Source organism: Pinus tabuliformis, chromosome 6 (assembly GCF_031772625.1).
Source record: "Pinus tabuliformis cultivar Carrire ecotype Pingquan chromosome 6, CPIR1, whole genome shotgun sequence".
In the NCBI taxonomy this organism is placed as follows: Eukaryota; Viridiplantae; Streptophyta; class Pinopsida; order Pinales; family Pinaceae; genus Pinus; species Pinus tabuliformis.
The window spans coordinates 1778717481-1778731126 of record NC_142292.1 but is presented as its reverse complement, the minus strand read 5'-3'; the positions used below and the strand labels follow the sequence as shown (position 1 = coordinate 1778731126).

The 13646-nt window shown below is 33.6% G+C and overlaps 1 pseudogene; it reads right to left on the bottom strand.

Annotated features, from left to right (window-relative positions):
• Positions 1-1539: 1539 nt before the first annotated feature.
• Positions 1540-2934, bottom strand: LOC149266095 (SNF1-related protein kinase catalytic subunit alpha KIN10 pseudogene; annotated as a pseudogene).
• Between the last annotated feature and the right edge of the window lie 10712 nt (positions 2935-13646).

Here is a 13646-nt window from a genome sequence, read left to right as displayed (position 1 = left end):
ACTACCACATTATTATGCCACATAAGAAATTATTGAACTTTTTAATGTTTTGAGCATCATGTTTACAATATAAAATCACATTGGAAAATCCCAAGCTTCACATCCATATAAACTAATAAAAATAATACAAATATCAAATATGAAATTTTCCTTATCCCAAGTCCAAAAATCCATTAATTTACAATTACTTTTAACTCTACAATAACATTTTCACCTTCTGTTTGCCATTTTCTAAATAATTCATTTATAATTAAACTTGCAACTAAATTTCAAAATATAAAAAACAAAACCACTTATTATTTTTATAATATTAACAAAATTTCTATCTCAAATTCCCAACAAAAAGTATTATTATTAATTATACAATAATATTAACCAAATTTCTATTTCAAATTCCAAACAAAATTATTATTATTAAGTATACAATACTGCTTAAATATATAATATTACTTGTTAAACTAGATAATAAGAGATGTACCATATTATTTTAAACATGGAAAATTTGAAATCCAACAAACCACAACCTTGCACTATGAAAATATGATGGAATATATAATGTTACATATGACAACGGATAATCACTACCTCTATTGTTTAATTTTGTATATAATTTTTTTAAAATTTATTTGGTTATTGTAAATGTGATTATTATTATTAAAAAAATAATATGTTTTATCTACAATATTATTGAAATTTATTAAATTTATTGTTAGCCTCATTCTCTTAAAAATCAATAATAAATCCAATTATTAAATTAAATAAATAAAATCATGAGAATTCCTCAAACTAAGGAGTTTAGGTTAGATGAGATTCTCTCCAACTAGATCTCCTAAATTAGTAAGTTAAGAAATTTTCTCAACCGAGTCTAAGATAGACGCATTATCTTAAGACCACTTAATCATGTATTTAAATGTATTATTAAATTATTTGTTAAATGTATTATTAAATTATTTGTTAAATGTATTATTAAATTATTTAAATAATGAGGATTATATGAACATGAGAGACCACATGATGGCTCTCTGCCTTTTCCGCGAGTTTAATTTTTGTGTTAATTCGCTGTGCATATGGTTATATGGCTTTGTGATTCTTCTTCATGTGGTGTCAGAGCTGGAGGCAAAGTCTTCTTGCTGGTGCGAGATGTTTAGAGCCAAGATTGTTGGTTGTGTGTGTTGTTTAGGAGTAGCAACTCCTACACAATGAAATTGGCTGCCCACAAGGGCCACAAAATCACTCTTCTGAACTGTCCATGTTTGTCTCGCAGTGCTAGGTCTGTGCATTGTTTCGTGTGGTTGCTGGAGTAGTCAAATATTAAAAGGGACAAGCCACTGCCAGGAGAGATTTGCTAATGGAAGGAGCATCATGAGCCAGCCGTCGTGAGGACTCAGAGTGCAGAGATAAAGAGGAAGGATCAAGAAGTGATGTGAGTTGTCCTCGGCAAGATGAAGGAAGGAATCGGCAATGGCTTGGTTCCGGTGAAATTTTCACCATATTATTTTGCAATTTTCTCTAATTGTTGAGTCGCGGATGGAATATCTGTTAATTTTGGATATATGTTCTTTGTACAAGATAACCATTGGAGATACGACACCAATTATTCAGCATCAAATAAGATGCAACTGTAGCCTCATTCTGTATTCTGCTTCGAAGGGATTCTACCAACTGGTTCCTGTCAAAATTCCTTTTAATCACCTCCTGAAGAATTTCTTCATCAATCTTTTTGCTTGTTGAATTGTATCAGGTGGGGGAACTGCCAAATAGCGTGGAAGTTTCTCTAGAAACCAGGGATGCTGATGAATCTCTGGAATGGTCATCCTTTTCATTGGATTGACAACAAGCATCCTTGGGATCAAATCCCGTGCTCCAGATGACAAATGACTCCGAAGTGTGTATATTCCACCTTTTATTTTCTTGAAGAGATTTGGAATGTTTTCATCATCAAATGGAAAACTTCCACAGAGAAGTGCATATAATATAACTCCGCAACTCCAAACATCTACCTCTAGCCCTGCATATAATTTACCTGATATTACCTCGTGGGTAGCATAATTTGGGCTACCACAATTTGGTTTAAGAAAATGTCCATCGCGCATAACATTACTAAGCCCAAAGTCTGCAATCTTAACAGTGCATTTGGAATCTAGCAATAAGTTTCTAGGCTTAAGATCACAATGAACAATCATATTTCTGTGGCAATACTCCACGCCTGATATAATCTGCGGGAGAAAGCATCGGGCCTTGTCCTCTTGCAATCGACCTTTCTCAACAATACTGTAAAGAGCCTCCACCATCTCCTTTGTCCTGTTACAGATCATGGCAGACACCTTCTTCCAGTCTTTTCCATACTTCCGATAAGCTTCATAGAAATTCTGTAAGTCCTCCTCGCTCCACTGTGGACCCAACATATCAGAGCAATTGACGCAGCCCTGTTATATGCTCCCTAATTTGCTCTGGTGTGAAAAATTTAGTCAACAAAACACCTTTGATTTTTGGTTTTCCTAATTTTGATGCCGTTGAATTATTAGGCGGGAGTACTGTTGTTGTGACTTCTGGCTTGAGTTGTCCAGATTTAGATATGGGATCTACTTTTGCAGAAGGGACTTTAGATTTTATTAGAGTTAGGCACTGTCCAACTTGCTGTGAGACTTGAGGCTACACCTGGGACGCTATCTGTGTCTTGCTTGAAGTTGGCATAGATGCCTGTGGAGTTTCAACTTGTGGTGACACGCAACTATGTGAGGAAGGCTCAATCTTTGCTTTCTTGAGAGAAGGTCGCTGAATTTGATCTTCTTCTTCCACAACATTCCCAGATCTTGATGCCAGAGATTCATGGGTCTCAACCCTATTATTAGCATTGGCAGACCTTCTCACGCCATTTGTAAGACCTATCTCCCTTGGGTCTGATGATTGTACATGTCCCAATCTCTGTTGCATTATATGTTGACAAACAGGACCACAAACAGGGAAACGTAAGTCACGACAAGTTTGATGGTGCCGTAGAAGAGTCCTAGATGCTTGACACTTAGAATAAGTGCATTCAGGATCACGACACTGTGTAATGTGTGCCAGTAATTAGCATTGCTTAGCAGCGCACCTCTTGATCACTCAGCAACCAAAACATGACAAGGCATGGTCAAGATTTGAGTTGAAAATCACTGAGGAAAAATTCATTCAATATAAATGCAGCTTGGTAAGGTTATAGCTCTACGATTTGGCTTTTCATTAGTTTACACAAGTCCAGTTCTGTTCAACGTATTGAGTTGAAGGGTGTGGAAGCAGAGTATTTATTGGTGAGTTTTAATAATTGTTTTGTTGGTCAATTTGGAAGAGAATATGATGGTAATGGGGTATTTATGGTTGAGCAAGAATCGATCTGATGGGTAATTAAATGCTTAGAATTTGAATTGTTAGATTTCAAAGGGATAGCAATGGAGTTTTTTGTATCAGATTGCATACTCTATAGAATTGTATCTGAATGAAATTGTTCGTATTGAGAGCATGGGAGACTTAGTGAATGCGCCCGACACGTTGAAGATCCAGTGACATAAGAAAAAGGATTAGTGCATCAGGGGCATTAATTTTTATTTTGGAGAGATGCACTATTTTTTAAATTTGGAGTGATAAGTGAGGATTTTTAAAAGGAAGCTCCTTGTTGTATTTTGAAGAATTTTTTTTAGCAGAGTGTACTTTTATTTTTGAAGACAAGTTGCTTCAAGAATTTGTGAGCTTGGCATTCTCATTGTTTGAAGAATTTCATTCACGATGTTGAGAAGGTGAAGGTTGATGTACTCCCATATTTAAATAAAAACATATCTTCTTGGTGGTGATTGTCTCCTAGATCCACCCGAAATTGAATAAGGGGATCTTAGGTACACCATGTGTATGTTTGTGATTGCCCATGATTCTTGATATTGTTTAATTGAGTTGTTTTTAATTTTTTTTTGAATAAAAATATATATCTAGTTAAAGTGATTTAAAATTTATATTAATTATTAATTTTGGTGTGCATTCATAAATATGTGTATAAATATAAACATGTCAATTGTTTGAGTTGGAGGTTTAAACAATGATTTACATCAATCTCAGTTTTTCTTTGCCTTAATATATCACATGGAAGAGGTTTTTACACAATGTGTCACATTGGGAAAAATTTTCAACTTGTGTGACATATTACATTTTGTCAAGGTTTTTTTCCGTTTTCCACTCCTCTATTGTGACAACATTTTTTTTGCATCATATCAAAGTTTTGTTAAATGCCATATATATGAGATTTGTAAATTTTTGAGTTTCACATCATGTTACTACATTATAGTTTGTGTAAGTGCAAAACATAAATGAAAAGAGCTTATTCCACCCAGGTTTAAAATATTTGACACATCACACTAACTGACCTTTAGGTATCATGCAAAATGTTGGAAAGAGATGTTGCACCCAAGAAAAATTATGTGTGATTCGAAAGCTCCAAAGACATGTTACATTGGAGTATCTTTTAGTGTGATACATCAAATTGGCCCTTGATGTGATGATTTAAAAAGGATTTTTTCAAATTAATGCACCTTCGTTATTTTTTTTGAGTTTCAGATACACTATCAAAAGTGTCATATATCAAGAAAAACAAATTCCGTACCACCATTATCATAGAATAAAAGTGGCTTCAATTTTTGAATAATATGAACAACACAAATTATTATTTGTGGGGATGATCCAATGGTTTTTTTGGTTTTTAGCATAGAACTACTTGTAAGAGGCTACCAATAATAGATGAGACAATTTGTAATCATGTATCCGTCTCCATATATGAAATTTGTTATTTTGAAATACTAACAATACAAATACTTGATGTTGTGAATTAGTCTATTATAGGTCCTAGATATGGCAACCTAGAAAGAAAGAAAGGAAAATTATCCATCGTAGAATAAAGCTCGAAAGGGAAATGGTTCCTATGACTAGGGATGCATTCACTTATCAAATTTTCTAAGAAAATACACTATTTAGAGAATGATTAGCTATTGCATCTAGCATGCAGTATGCACGAGGGCTTCACTCAATGAAGCTCTGACATATCACTTGCGTTCGTGACATACTAAACAATACCCTTAATTTGACTACATATTGGAAAATACCTCTAAAAATCATATTATTTAACCCCCTACCGATACGAACCCAATTTACCTTCCCAATTTATAAAACTTATACTTTAAATAGATATTGTAGGTATCCATTTTTCATTAACATTTTTTATACCCCTTTATATTTTTTCATTTACTTTGAGCTACATTTGTTGTACATGCTAATATAAAAACCCTTTACCCCCTATTATATGCTCAATATATTACATCATTTTTTTCTCAATATATATCCCCCAATATGAATGCACGTGGTATGGTATTCCCCCCCCCCCCCCCCCAGTGAAGCCCCCATGGAAGTATGGACCACCTATTTTTAGTGTAAATGCCCAGAGCTAGTAATGTTTCTTATGAGTCATAATGTATAGTTATTTGCAAAATAAGACTAAGGAAAAAAAAGGGAAGTCCAAAAGCTATAACCACCAATGGGAGGTAAATAAATAATTGCAACTCTTAGAAACAATTTCAACTCATTAGCGATATATGTCCAAGAGTATCTAACTGAAGGGGTCTTGCTTTTTGTAATTTGGAGGAACTATTTCCAAAAATTTGATGAGAAGAATCCCTTATGACCATTTTAGATGAGGAGTAATTAGCGTTGTGTGATTTTCTTAGTGTGGGTTGCTTCTAGTATTTGTATTATCACCTTCACAACAATAAGGCTATATTATTCATGTGTTAACAATTCTTCTATGGGTTTATGGTTTTGTAATTTTAATTTCTCATTTGTTATTGTTACTTTAAGTTGGTAAATGGAGACTAACAAATGAATTTTTGTCTTAAACTAATTTCTTCACCTACGACATTCATCATTTATGAGTTTCCACTTTTATTTAATTGTTAATTGATTTGTGCTAATTTAAATTATATTAGAAATGCTTTGTGAACAACCTTGTAATAGATCCACTAATCTCAGCTAGGTTTTCTACACCCCCTAACTCTTGAATTCACATGTCTCCCTCGTGGGGAGGTGAGGGAAACCCCTCCTTTAATAATATTGTGGCGAGGAGCACCACTAGGAACATCACGTAGACTCAACCATCTCAACTCAGTAATGAATAATCAATATTTCTCAACAACATCAAAAGACCAAGAAGAACTAGGAAATAATGAAATAGGCAAGGGACGCCACAAAACGTGCATAAAACAAAGGCTCGAGGAATACAAGCACTTGCATCCCACTAACAACAAAAACTCTGTTGTATGAAATCATATAAAAAAAAGATAACATATCAAGGACCATGCACTAATTTACAAATTTGTGGGAATTTGGCCCTTAAATAAAATACTCACAAGGTGGATCAGGAAATACTAGCAGAAAAAGGGAGATATAGAATTTAAATTAGTCTCGGGCTCAAAAGGATTCTTCACAATCATCTTCAATAACATAGAGGGTAGGGACAAAATATTTCAAGGGGGGCCTACTTTCTAAACTCTACAATAGTAAACTTGAAACCCTTGATTGAGATATTCAACTCATATACAAAATATTTCAATTCAACCCCGATCTAAAGTCTTCATGGAGCACAAAGATTCATAATTCAAATTTGAAATGTAGGACTCTGTCTTGGCGACTATGGAAGTGTATTGTTTCAATGTTTGATGTTAGTATGTGACACATGTACTGTGACAGTAAGATGGAGGAGAGTCATTTGAAGGGCGTAGGGGTTCAGAGGCCGAGGAACTGCCATAAACTAAAATGAAAAAAATCACATTCACCAGATTCCCAATTCATAAAACAGATACACTCTGCCAAATAAATATATCTATTTCCTTATTTATAATTACATCTATAAACAAAAATTTTAAAAATAAAAATATTTATTTCTATATATATATATTACATGTATAAAGTTGGATTTATAAGTATATTAAGTAGCATAGGCAATATTGGTAGACCATCATGTAGTTAATTATTTTATGCACTTAGATTTGGGAATTTAAACATAAAATTGATGGGATAGTAATTTTTAATTATTTAAATTATGATTTTGAATAACAAATAAAGTTAAAAATTATAAAGATGCTTTAAATTATACAAATCAAATTTATAATTCTCACAAACTTATTATTCCAATGAATATTTATACAATTCCCCATAAAATTAATAAAAAAGTATTAAAAAATAAAATATGCAAAAATTAGACTTTGTTCATATCAAATTAAAATATCCGCTTTAAAGTGTATTGTTAAGGCACTCTGTAATGTGAAGGTCATTGGTTTGAAATTTTGTGGGAAATTTTTTTTCCATGTTAAGGGATGATGTGGCCTAAGTTGCGTGTGATCTCTGTGTGATTTTGACGACTTAGATACGACTAGATTGCGATTTCTCATGAAAATTCCATTTAAAAAAAATTACCATATATATTTTTTTTTTTACCTTTTTTTGTTTTTTATAAATGTTATTGAAATATAAAAGTTTTGATCATTAAATATCACACACAATATTAAAATTTAATATTATATTAATTAAGGATCCCTTAACAACCCTATGCCCAACATGATAATTTTTTTCTAAATTATTTAATATATTATAATTTTGGGTTTTAATATTAAATTGATATATGGATGTTTTTTGTTTATATGATAAGTGATTTTCCCAGGTAAGAATCATACTTTTAAAATTCACACACACACACACACATAATCCCTCTAAACTTAATTTTTTAATTTTTTAGAATAAAATACATATTATTAAGCAATAAGGTTACATTTTCTTTTAGATATGAAACTATTAATAGTTTGAATTTAAATTATATCTATATATGTGTGTGGAACATCAAATAATTTATATTAGTGTGAAAATTAAATATTTACAATGTTGATAATTTTTATTGGCTTGTCGCAGAGAAACTAGATCAGTAGCCTAAACTCAAAATTTTGAGATTGTCTCTATTGTTCATGATCTACTGAGCTCATAAAACAAAACAAGCAAAGAAAAAATGTCTACACAAAGAAAACTGCATAAACTTAAAGACATTTCCAAATAGTTGGAAAATAAACGATGAGATTGAGCATGAACCATATATTCTCTCACTGAACTGAATTGTGCGCCTAATTTAGCAACCGAGGATCACTATTTGTATCTTATGTTGAGGGGTTTGTGCCTATGATTCGCTTAGTCAAAAGTGTGACCTTCATGCTAATGTTGTCTATTTTTTCTATGAGCTCGGCCATACAATGATACTTTCTTGTTGACTGTCAACCATGTTTCTAGGAACTCTTCCCATAAGAATTTTCATGTGCCAATAGAGGTTGATAGTCTGCATGTAAACAAATGCTTTGGCTCTAGTGGAATTTCCTACATAAAAGATCCAAATTTTGGTCTCTCGTTCAATGTGTGTCCTTAGCATGAACTTGTGAGTTTGTTTGACTTGCTCCTCTACATCAAATATTACTCGATGGACAAACTTAGGGATGCTATCCTTGTATCTTTCCATGTTTGCCTTGGCAAAGGATCATGCATGAGTGCCTTTCAGGGTTGGGGGACTATAGACAAGAGAGGGGGGAGCCTCAATTCTATCTCTTCTACCATGTCGAGAGGGTCTAACTAGATGATGCCTCACCATGTTAATGAATGGATATGTGGCAGGAGAAATTGAGGTGGGAGGGACAAGTCGAAATAGAAGGGGGTAAGCAGTGATAAATAATGGAGGATTGATCGAGGGACGAAAGCCTAAGAACAGGGGATGAAAATAGTAAGGGTTGGACCAAAACGAGAGGGGGAGCTAGCAATAGGACTAACAAATAATAGGGAAGAAACAACAAATAGGGAGGGAAACCATAGAGATACAGGTAAGAAGTAACCTCTCAAATACACAAGGTCAAGGAAGGGGATGGAGGTATAGAAACCAAAAGAGCTCACAGAGGATAAAGAAGTAGACATAAAACGTTGTAGATTCGAAATAGAATTGCAGGGTAACAGTAAGAAAAAACTGAACCTGAGAGAGAAGGTCATGGAGAGGAGTGACACACATGGGTGAGAAGATCTGGAACTATTGAGATGGATGGAGATAATTATATCCTTTCCTGCATGCTCTCCATGAAATGGCGCCAACAATTTATAGCTGCAAAGCCAGATTGTATCATGCCATGGCTCATGGATTATAAATGGATTTAAACACTTCCTCTTCACTATTTTTTGACCTTGTCCCCATTCCCCTATATAATGAACATGGTTCGGCCTATATTCTTCCATAATTGAAACACTATGTCCTTGAAAGTGAAAATTATAACACTAGTGTACCTTCCCAACTCTTTGCACGCTTATTCTCTATGTTGGTGCAGTAGACAGTAACTTACAATCTTTTTTTTGTCCTTTGGAGCAGCGGTATGTCCATGTAGGCTGCCATGTGGAGGTATCCTACTCTCCCTTATAACTTTGCGTTATCATCACTTACTCCTTTTTTTTCAAGTTTATTGTAACTAGTAACACTGAGGGTGATACTCAAGAGGTTGGTAAAGAATGAGTAAAGACATTGATACAGCATGAGGCTTTAGTCCTAGTCATTATTGAGTATATAATGTATTTCACTATATTATTTACATGGAAAAATCACTTTGACTTGAAATATAATCAACATGTCTTGGCACAATCCTTTGTATGCGCATTTGATCAAACTTAAGGTTTGTTCTATCTCTTGTTGGAGTAAATGTTGAGTAGACTAGGGAGATATGGGAAATTATCTCTAGAGTTAGGCAATTGTTTGTGTGTTGATAATTTTTTAATATACCTTGTGTTGTTGTCCTCTCAAGCCAATTGTTTGGGAAACAAATTGTACATTAAGAGTTCGTGGTTGTAAGCTAAAAGTTGTACATTGGATAGACAATAAAAATGACAAGACTAGAAAAGGCTATGGCTCCCTAGTATGTGCCTTTCTCACTAGTGGGATTGTTACTTCATTATAGCTTAGTTTGTGGCTTGCTATGATCCTTCTTCCAATGTCTTTAAGTCTTCTCTCATATGAGTCACTTTTGACTATGTTCCTATAGCATGTTTCTCTCCCTAATTCCAATGCATTCTCTCTAATGACAAAGCAATAGGTGGAAATTTCTTTGAACTACCCTCATTTTTGGAATAAAACGTAACTTGAAACTTAATCTAGTCACAAGCATGAAATGCCCCCATATTCATTACAATGCTATATCTTGAATGTAGGATAGGTTAAAATGTTGTCTTGATCTTTTATTTCATCTATTTTCTCTCTTAATATTCCATTGATCCTAATCCACCATGGAATTGTTATGATAACTACAAGAAATAATAAATAGAAACAACCATAACCCTAAAAGAGGACCACCTATCATAAAACAAAAATAAATAAGATTAAAGAAAATGAACATCCATTAATGGCATTTTTTGTAATATTGGATTTCTTACTTCAATATTGGCGACTGTTTTTTGTGTTATTAACTATATATTAAGAAATCAAATAAGTTTCAATGAATTATGTTAGGATGAACATCTAATAATGATATTTATGTGTGATATTGGATTTCTAACTCCTTCAACAATTGTTTTTTGTGCCATTAACTATATATTAAGAATTAAAATAAAATATAGTGATTTGTGTTTTAAGAAATAAGAAAAAATTTAGTGAATCATGTTTCATTATAAACAGGTTCTACAAGGTGCTACTCCTTGCCACTTAGTTTAAACATAGTTGAATAAAGTGAAAAAAACAAGATTCAGTTTTAGTATGTGACATATTGATAAACTTATAATATGTATATCATCTATAATGGTTTTGAGAAGTTGTCTAAAAAGTTTTCAACTATTTATAAAAAATAGATGTAAATTAGTCATTTATGATTTAAAAGTCTCTCGGTTATTCATTGTTGTCAATATTTAACTATATATGAATATGGTTGTCCATGATAACCGTGGAGGAGCATTGTGTCCATGGTTAACCATTGTTGAGGTGGTTTAAGGATGGATGAATATGGTTGTGTTGTTGCCCATGATTGACCATGATTGAGTTTATTTGACCATGGTTAATTATGGTCAACCATGGTTGATTATGGATGAACATGGTTGGCCATGGGTGACTATGGGCTAATGTGGTTGAGTATAGTTGTTAATGTTTAACTATAGATGAATATGGTTGACAATATTGACTATAGTTGATAATGGTTGAACATTGTTGAGTTTGATTGGCCATTATTGAGGTGGATTGACCATTGTATAGTTTGACCATTATTGGGCTTGTTTGACGATTGGTGCCAACATGTAACTATAGATGTATATGGTTGACCATGTTGACTATTGTTGATTGTGTTTCTCATGTGAACCATGAATAACCATGGTTGAATATGATTGAACTTGTTAACCATGTTATACTATAGTTATGACCCCATTGATTTACGCTACATAAATCTCATCAATAAAAGTAGAATTGATTATGTTAAAATTTTGAAAAAATCTTTATTTTTGTGCAAAATAGAACCTAATAAAACTTTAAATTTAATTATATTAAATTTAAAATTTAAAAATATCAAAAGTTATATTAATATAGCTTTAACACAATAAAATAAACAATATTATATTATATTAAAAATATATTAGTAAAATAAGTTATTAAAATTATATAATTACATTAAATATTATTATTAAGTCTTTTCTTCATGAAAATATCATTATTAAATTATTATAATATTATGATTATTAAAAATATATTTTATAATAAAAAAATAGATGATTAGAATTATATTAAAAATTATTTTGTAAAATTTAAATTATTTAATTGTTAAAACTACATTATCAAACATATTTATGAATTTTGTATATGATTTATCAAAACTTAAAAAGATGTGACACATTAAAATGTCTGGACTACAATCGCTGTGTACTTTCGTAGGGTTAAACAATAAATAGAGACATGCTTGCTTAGGAAGCCACCTTGAATGAAATACAACATACATTTATTGATGAAATACAAGATACATTTATTTTTTTGGTATATTTTTTTATTAAATTTGTTCAAAGTAATTGTTGGAATTGTAAGTTTTAATTGCATCATCTACACTAGTATAGTGCTTCAAAAATGTCTTAGAGTATTGAGTATATTTATGTATTTAGAAATTTATTTTAAACAATAAAAAATCATAATCTCTACCAAAATTGTATCTTCAATTTTGACTTAAAAAAAATCAAAACATTAAATAATTAAACAACTTCTTAAAAATTATGTTAAATTAATTAAATAAATTATTAAACACTATAATAATTAATTATACTGAATTATTGATTGTCGAAGATGCGCAAGGGCTGCGAGAGATGAACCCTAGAACCGCCGTCGCCGCAGCACCCTTGGCCTCCGTTTGGCCTCGGATCTCTGCCACCGAAGGGGAAGATCCACTCCAGATAAGAGGGCCGGAGCTGAAACAGGCACTGAGCAGAGTTACGGAGCCGAAACCCAACTGCGTAGATGCAGCCGCTGTCCGAGTTGGAGCCGATGTCCGAGTTGGAGCCGCTGTCGTTGCAGATCCGAGTTGGAGCCAAAGAAACCTCAGGAAGAAGATTTCTTCCCTCCTGCTGACGCCTTTGCGTAAAGAGATGGGAGACTCGAAAGATTCTGGCCCCGTGCTGCTCCAAGAATCTTTTGATAATTCCTCTGCCCCCTTTCAGGTTCAAATAGCACAGATCTTGGGCAAGACCATTATGCAATGGGTAAACCCTACAGATCTGGTGCAGAACCTCAAAGCAAATCTGGAGCACAGACTTGGGATCCCCTCAGCCCTACAGAGACTTATTTTCCAAGGTAAACAGCTCGAAGATCCTCTTCCTCTCTCTTTTTACAGCTTAAAAAACAACAGTTCTTTAGTGTTTTCCTTTCGCCTGAGAGGTGGAGCTGCAGGGCAATCCTCTTCTGCTCCTCCATACTCCTACAAAGCTGCAGTCCGCTCTGAGATACCCGCAACCCCGGAACCTCCCAAACCCAAGCCTTTCTTGGTTGACAAATTGGAGGAGGTTCCCTCTGTTGAGATCTCCTACTCTGACCTTGCAGATGACACCCAAAAATTTGTTGAAAGGGCCATCATCTGCAGATTCAATGGGCTCTGGCCACACTCAAAGGATCTTTATGACTGGATCAATGACAACTGGACTGACCGTTGCAAGGTTCATTTCTGTGCAAAGGGATATTTTATAGTGTTGTTCGATAACCCCGAGCACTATGAAAAGGCCTTAGAAGAAGGCCCTTGGTTCATGGGTTCAGCAGGCCTCTTCTTAACTCCATGGTTCCCAGACTTTGATCCAGCTTCTGCAGTCTTCACTAAAGCCCCTGTATGGATCAGACTTCCAAATCTCCCAATACACCTGTGGCGCACAGAAGTATACAGGCAAATAGGCAACACCCTGGGTTGCTTTTTAATGGGAGATTACAAGAGGGAACGGCAAGGTCTCTATACATATGCTAGAGTATGTGTGGAGCTAGATTTAAGCAAGGGATTGCCAGAGAAAATCAATCTCAAGATCAATGACTATGTTTGGACCCAGTTTCTAGATTACGAAAACACTGC